Here is an 8,542-nt window from a genome sequence, read left to right on the forward strand (position 1 = left end):
CACTTGGGTCTTAAGCAATTGAAAGATAGAACAATCAAGTCAAGCACTATGTCTCTAGTTCTTTGTTCCACCATTATTCTGGAGTTTTTATAAGTTTTCAAATAAAATTTAGAGATTCCACTGTATGACACTCTCAAGTCTATCAATATATATGGTATTTGTGGATCCTCACCAAGGCAATAAAGATATTATGCCTTTTTCTCTTCATACCACTAAAGCTTATGTAGAGAGAAAACTAGAGCATACTTGCAATGCATATATTGTAAAGTCAAACAACGGATCCAAAGAGAGTTGAGTCATACAATCAAATCAAGATGTGCATGTGTGTGGATATATGGTAGATATATATATATGGTGGCTAACATAATTCTACTTTGCTCCTTGAAAACTTATCTCTCTTTGGAAACTTGGAAACATTTGCTAGAGAGCAGGGGCTATCTTATTCATCTCCTCTTTTTTTAGGCGGGCATCTAAGTACCCATTGTTTTAGATATCTTGAACACTTTTGTGTCCATTTTTTATCTTCTCTTTCTTTTTTTATGAATAACTTTTGCATAGCCCTATGCCTCTTTTCTGCAACAAAACTTTTGAGAGATAGCAACAAGAACTTAGAGCATTTATTTGGTGGATGGGAAACCTAACAAGCATATTTTTATGTTCTCTCCCAGTGTAGGAGTAAAACATTTTTGGGTGGATCTAGATGGCAGACATGTTTTTGCGTACTCCTAGTGTAGGAGCAGTAGGTGTATATGTGGGTGGTGCGTACGTGATCTTGATTTTAAGAGCATGACAAACCTCTCATAAGGGTCAACAAAGCTTGACAAAACTCAATGCAAAAGCAAGCAGCATATATGTGGAAGGTTTCCTAGCCTAAATAACAAGTATGGCTCTGGTGGGAATTCAAGCTTTGCCATACAGGAACTCATTATGTAACATTTTTATGTTTTTCAAAAGATATATCTCCAGAACTTTAGTGTTACTTAGAATAAGATAAACAGCAGCTCCGACCTTCTCAAATCATATTCGTTAATTACCTAGACTTAGATCAAGCATATGCTACCCATGAGTTTCAAGTTTAGAATAAATCCTTATATCAAAACAATCTTATCCAAAACTTAGGAGAATTCAAGGTTGAAAACTAGGTACTTGAAAGGAATTACAACAGAGCAACTATTCATCAATTCCATTTAAGAGATTATTCTGAGTCCTCTTTATTTTATTCAGCTCTTAAAAATAAATTAAAGCAAACTAGACACATCTTTTTATTTTGTTTCCATCTTTGGATCACACATTATTACTATAAATGACGAATGCAAAGATAATTTTTTATTTTATTTTTATTCACCATTTTTTAGCTATTAAAAAAAGACTGAAAACTAAAATAAAGGTAAAGAATACTTACCTAGATACACAGGAGTACTTCTCGCCCAAACTAGCTCTTTTGGTGAGGGTTCGGTGTCTTAAGTCCTTCGAATCAGACTTCTCCTTGTGAAGTTCATTGATCAAGTACCTCGGTTTGCTCTTAAGTTGAGGATTCTTGTGATGTCACCTCTAATGGTGATGTCACTTTTTTCCGCCAAACCCATCTTGCTTTCTGTAACACCTCTGGTGTTACGAACTTGCTTAGCGCCTAGGTTAAGGCCTTAGAGAAATCAAGCCGAACGAGTTTTCGATCTTTGACAAGTTAAAACACACATGAAACAATTTCTGCAAACAAGAACAAGATAAAACTTGTGTATAGTGTTTATGTAAAAATGGTGAGCAAATAGTGTAGATAAGAATACAACTTTAATTTTTGGGAAGTGAGTATTGTTAACTAGGGTTTTTAGGAGCTCAAAATCGAATCCAAAATTCAAACTAGAACATTTCATTGAATCGATGAGAAATTGAACTTATGTTTCAAATACCATCTTTGGTGATTTATATTGAGCAAAATAGTAAAAGGGTGCTTAAATGTTTTGATCCTATGGTTTAGTATAAAGTATGGACAATTACATGAAATGTTTATTTGATGAAATTAATAAGGTTTATACATATTAAAAATTGTGACAAAAGCGCAAATGGTTGTTAGTTGTAACCGGGCCTTGCCCTTTTCTAAATCTGAAAATGATAGTACACAATGCCGTTTTGACATTCAAATTCTAACAAAATTGTTTAAACACCGACTTCATGTTCTTGTACTATTAGTTGCCTCTAGGCGAGTACTTGAGCATGGCTTAAGTGGTAGGGGTGTTGGGTGTCATGATACCTTTGTAAAATTTCCCAAACTTCATTAAAACGAGTCAAAGTCGTGTCATTGGCGCACTATTCATGAACTGACGTTCAGCGTGATAAGCTCATGTTGGCATTCCTCTCACTCCCTCTCTAGATGCTCCCTGGTCATGACGATTGCTTCGCTAGCTAGCTGGTAGTATTGACCTTAGGTTCATGGAATTGGTTGAGCCTTCGTCGAATCAGTGAGCAGTTTTTGGCCCGCTTTAAAAAGCGTGTGTGGCATTATTCCTAGTTTCTTGACCTAAGGCCGTGATCACCACGTGCGCGAGTGTGCTACCGGTGACGACCTCGGGGTCATGGATGGGTGGCTACCGCTGGTCAGTCCACGTGCCGTTGTTGCGTGTCGCTTGGTGCTGCGCAACACCTTAGCCTCACCATGGCTGAGTCCTATGGGCCAACCCTAGTGGTCAGCCGGCGCATGCTAGGCCAGGCTTGGCTGCCACTGCCCCATGTCGTGCGCACGTACTGCCAAGTTGTGCATAGGGCTACACTCTACCTTCCCTATCACCTTGCCTGCCCTGTGTCGCATGTTCACAGTAGCTCACCTCACCTACCTCGCTCCTGCTCGCACCGCCTCCTGCCGCATCGTGACGCCAGGCTGCTGCGCGCGCATGGCCACAAGCGGGCATGCCTTCAATGGCTACGTCCAAGTGCTAACCGATGTGCTGCTCACTCGTGTGGTCATATCCCCACTGTCGTGCCTCGTCGGGTCGTGGCTGGACCATTTCTACCGGGGTCGTTCCCCGCAGCATGGCGATGGCGGGGCACCGCTATCCTTTCCCCTTCATAACCTATAGCTCAAAGCTTCCCAGTCCAATTCCTCATGTCAGCAGGTAGTAGAGGGAGTTAGCTAGGTGCCCTATTCCCACCAAGTCCAGTCGTTGCCTGCCTGTGGCCAATTTTGCATTTTTGGCCACCGCTGGCCTTGTGCGCCGCCGAACCGGTGGGTTAGGAGGTAAGGAAAGTAGGAATGGTAGCAATTCAATTACGCATAACCCTAAGCTCGCCTTGACTTTCTCCATCTAGTGCTCATGTTACTTTGGCTAGGATGCTCAACGACGGAGTGTGGACGCATCGGTGCCGCGCTCGGAGCGCCACCATGTGGTGCGAGCGCACGTGGCTACACTGCCACATTGATCCCCTACTTCAACCATCAGTGGGGTGTGCACCATGGTGAGCCATTGATGCTTGTCCGCCACCTACACTCTGCTGAGCGTAAGTAGGTTCATCGAAACAGGCGTGCCACCACCGCAGTGAGCCGCTCACCACTGCCGCTCGCCACAGTGCGCTGCTGAGTCCCTAACTGCCACCCATGCGTGTGGGTTTAGCCGTAGATGGTGGTCGGCCTGTTATTACTGTCATAGTAGGTCTAGCTTGCCTAGCGTAACCTCTGTTGTTGCCGGTGTGCCGCGCCACCGCGGGCGGGTACACCGAGGACCGCCTTGTTGCAAAGACAACACATTCCAGGGTCTTTAATGCAAAGCGTGAGTCTATAGTAATAGTGCTTCGTTGCTCCATGTGATTATCCAAAAACTCAAGTTCTCTTTTGCTAAACGTGAGCGCGCGCGGGTGTCCCGGCCTTGGGCCGTGCTGGGCCGTCGCGACGCACACTCGGCCACGACCCACGCTAGGCTGCTGGGCTAGAATGGGTTGCTGCCAGCCCTTTTCTTTTTCTAAACCATTTTCTAATTAGTTTCTAAGGTTGTGGCTGGCTGATGCCGCACGGCCTTGCCCCAGGCGATAGTTGGTCCTAGCTGGCTGCGGCTGGTCCCGCTACTGCACGCGCGCCATGCTCGCATAGCTGGCCACTAGGCCACACCGTGGCTGCGGCTGCATCACACGATCGATGTGGTGCTCGCCCCGCCCCTCATCCCACCTACCCCACCTAGTCCTTAAGCTGGAACCTTGCTGTCGCGATGAGTCGAGGGCAAGACGCAGCCTCGATGGGACGTACCCTGCCCTATTTTGCTCGCTAGCCGACACAGGCGATCTCGCTTGGGTCCTGCCGCTTGTTGCTATGAATCACGCCAAGCTGTCTGGTCTCGTCACCTGTGTGCATGAGCTCGCTCAGCCACCATCGACCGGAGCCCCGCTTTAAAACGCCCTACCACTCTAGCTCATCCACATGCTTTTCCCCATGACGTGGCCTCAGCCTGGGCACCGCGCCCCGCCTCTCAAATTCGCATTGCCCATGGTTTCTCAGCCCATCTCCTCACGTTAGTAAGTAGCAGGGAGAGTTAGCTAGCCGCCTCAACTGTAACTGGCCACGGTAGAGTCCTACACCGTGACAATCCAATGATTAGCTCATCATGGACCATGTTTGCCATCGTGACCTTGGACTGGGGAGACAGGTAGGATTGGAGTGGTAATAGTTTAATTGCTTGTGGCTCTGAACTTGCCTTGACTCACGCCCTCTGGTGCTTGCGTGGTTTGGCCACGAAGCTCACCATCGTTGCAGTGACGCTACTGGTGCTTATTCGCTAATCCCATCCCTCTGATGGCGCCATAGGTCATTGGGATGGACGCATCGCCATCACGATTAGCCGCTCACCACTACGGCTCTCGGTAGTGCACCACCGAGCCTCTATCCACCGCCTACCCCTGAGGTTTTAGCCATTGGTAGTGGTCGGTTCATGGTTGCTGTCGCAGTAAGTCTAGCATGATCGATGCAGCCGCCGGTGCGCCGCGTCGTCGCATGCGGGCTCGCTGGGAACCACCCCATTGTGAAGACAGCTCTCTCCGAGGTGTTTTGTGCCAAGACCTAGTTTAGAGAAATAGTAACTCACTACGTCATTTGATTTCCAAATAGCACAGGCCCTCCTTTGCAAAAACGGTCACGCGCGTGGGCTCCCCCGCCTTGGGCTGTTGCTAAGCCAGCTGTTGCGCACGGCCACGTCTCGCGTTGGGCTACTGGGCCAAGTAAGTGGCCGCCGGCCCATTTCTTTTCTAAAATGTTTCCTAATGTAATTGCAAAAAAGCAAACTTGTAAATTCAATAGAAAATTTTATAGTTAACAAAAAATTGTGAAACCAATTTTGTTAAGTTCATAAAATTATGATCCATCTGCTAGTATATTTTGTTCACCTAGTTTCATAATACTTTCAAGAGTAACCTAATTAATTTGAATACTTAATATTGCGAAAACACAAACTTGTAGGAATTGCTATGGCAAATTGGTAGTAGTGTTGGCTCTTGAATTTTTACACCAAAATCCTAACATTTTTAAGCGCCTATGGTAATTTTTGTGGCTCCAGAATAATTGTTTGTTAGGATAGCTAATGAGCCCTAGTTCGAATATATATAGATATTAAACAAAATAAAGAAATACTTTGAAATGGTATAACTAAAATACTATGGTAAAATAGCGCGTTGTTGACAACATGAGTACGTAGCTTAGTACGTTAGTCATTAAAGCCAGCTCGTTGGCTTAGCAATGTAATCATATTTTAGAGTGGCGATTGTCGTGATTATTTATGTTTCCACGCTGCATCCACGAATGTCATAATAGGAACCACGATGGATCGTGGAGTCGACCGGAGTAGCAGAAATAATGGCATCTAGATGATCATGTCGCCATAATGGAATGCTAACTGTTGGTTATATCCTACCTAGGCAAGCCCGATGCATAACCCCTATTTTCTACACTTTAATTTATGCTTGTGCATTAAGTTTTAAGGAGTTGAATGAAAACCACTTGCATATATATATATATATATATATCCTTATCCTATGAGTCCTACTAGTATGTCAGAATCATGTAGATGGCTATGCTATAGGATTCGGTAGAAGTCGAGTGATTACATGTCACTCACGAGAGATAGGAAAGATATTATTATTGTTATTATATACTATCACATGGAATATATAAGGATGATAATTGGAGACCGACGGAAAGGTACTTTGGATCTGGACTTGGTGAGGCATTCGAGCGAGGCTCGGGTTGCATTTGTTCTGCCTGTCTCAATGAGGATCGTCCGTCGTTGTGGATGGTAGTTAGGTCACAGACTTATTATCCTAAACACATACTTGCTTATGGGATCGGGAAGGCTCGTTACGCTCTTGTCATGGGTTCTAGCTCTTTTCGGACCGACTGATTGGAGGAGGGGAAAGGTGGAAGTCTAAGCACCACATTGAGATTGGGTCTCAAGTGTGGGGGCTTGGAGTCCAAGTTTGGACAGGAACCTGGACCCCATAACAGGAGTGGAATGGGTTAGTCTTGTTTGTACCTAGGGTACAAACGGGGCGTGTGTTTTGGGGTACCCAGCTGGGATACATTGATTCATGATTCATCGTTTCTATGAGACGGTACCGACTTGGCTATGGTCTAGCACCGTAGTAAGAACTGGAATATGAAAGATGGTAAAATGGTTCTGATTGCTCACCACCTGCTTGAAAGTAGCATTGGTGCTTACATAGAATGGATAGTTAATGGACTAATGATGACTGCTAATAAAATTTAATGTAAGGATGCACGTTTAGTAATGCATCCACAGATGTAATAACCCACAAGCCAAATAAGCCTTGCATATCCTTGGAGTCTTTTATTTTTCTCCTATCGAGTAAGTCTTGCTGAATACAATCGAGTACTCAGGGTTTTATTCCCCCTGTTGCAGGTGACCGATGGATGGTAGATGACTTTTGTGTGTGGAAACCTCCTGGTGGGCTCAGAGAGGATTTCTTTCACGCTATGACCGTAGTGTTTATTTATAACCCTCACTAAAAGTTTTAGAAGAAAAGTTTTATGATTCACCATTAATCTTTATTTCTGCTATAATTATGATCATATGTTGGTCTCCGCTACAAGATAAAAATGTAAACCTAAAATACATAAACTCTTGTACATGTAAAACTGTCTTAAATTACGCTATTGCATTCAACTTGTTTAGGTACTCTAATGTTGTAATAAAGTGATGTAAGAAATGATTAAGAATGTTGTAAGCTTTATTCTCTCATTTATGATCCTAATGGAAAAATATGGATTTTCGAGTTCTCCCTTGGGTTATGCTCGAATGGAACAGCACGATTTAGTGACACTCTCTTAGGGTACTTAGTGTCTAATGGAAGACAAGTACTCTTGGGAGGGCATTAGATCAGACGGTTCTGCCATATCTCCATCCCATGATGAGGACATTCTAATATATAGTCTTGAAAGCGTCCCCATACCTCAGGGATAGATTCATCATGTTGTTGCTGAAAACTTGAAATTCTCCCACACTAGAGCATTGGTCTTATCTGTGGGAAAGAACTTTGCTAGGAAGACAGTGGAGCAGTTATCCCATGTAGTGTTTCTATCTTTATTGGCATAGAACCACTGCTTCGCCTTCCCCTAAAGTGAAAATGGGAAGAGGCGAAGTAGTATAGTGTCCTAGGTTAACTCCTTTGATGGTGAAGGATGTTGCAGATCTCTAGGAAGTGTTGGAGATGTGCACTTGCATCTTCATGTGCCTTTCCATAAAACTGGTTTGCTTGCACCATTTTGATGAGAGCTGGCTTGAGCTTGAATCCATTGTCTCCGACATTGACTGTCGGTCGAGTACGGATGTTGGCCGTAGTTGGAGCAGAGAATTCACGGAGAGTCTTGTTAGCCATGGCTTCAAATTCTAGTGTTAAGCTTCTGTGGTAGAACCGCCTGATCTAATGCCCTCTACAGAGTACTTATCTTCTATTAGACCCTAAGTACCCAAGAGAGTCCATGAAACCATGTTGTTCTGTCGAGCACACCCAAAGGGAGAACTCAAAAATCCATATTTTTCGTCAGGATCATAAATGAGAGAATAAAGCTTACAACATTCTTAGCCATTTCTTTACATCACTTTATTACAACATCAGAATGATAAACAAGATAATTACAACAGTGGGATAAAACACATGATCAGAGTTTCAGCAGAAATTAAGTTTACTTGTAAGCTATTGAACGTTAAGCATGAGACATAATTATATACATGTGAGGATAGCAAATCATAAGCTTTTCTCTCCAAAACTTTATTCATGAAGGTTGTAATTAAAACTCTATGTCCGCAACGTAAGGGAACCCTCACTGAGCCCACCAGGAGGTTTCCACACACAAGGTTAGCTCTACCAGCATCCACCTGTCACCTACAACAGGGGGAATAAAACCCTGAGTACTCGATTGTACTCAGTAAGACTTACTTGACAGGAGGAAAATAAAAGACTCTAAGGATATGGAGGCTTATTTTGGCTTGCTGGTTAATTGTATTTGCAGGAAGCATTACTAATAGTGCATCCTTATGTTCAGAGTTTTTAGCAG

General features: G+C 43.8%; 1 non-coding gene across 1 annotated transcript; it reads left to right on the plus strand.

The window, feature by feature from the left end:
- Positions 1-7,387: 7,387 nt before the first annotated feature.
- LOC136511651 (small nucleolar RNA R71) lies at positions 7,388-7,497 on the plus strand. Its single transcript, XR_010772789.1, has one exon. It is a non-coding gene; the product is annotated as a small nucleolar RNA R71 (small nucleolar RNA).
- Positions 7,498-8,542: the final 1,045 nt, after the last annotated feature.

The sequence above is a fragment of the Miscanthus floridulus genome, chromosome 1 (genome assembly GCF_019320115.1).
Source record: "Miscanthus floridulus cultivar M001 chromosome 1, ASM1932011v1, whole genome shotgun sequence".
NCBI lineage: Eukaryota > Viridiplantae > Streptophyta > Magnoliopsida > Poales > Poaceae > Miscanthus > Miscanthus floridulus.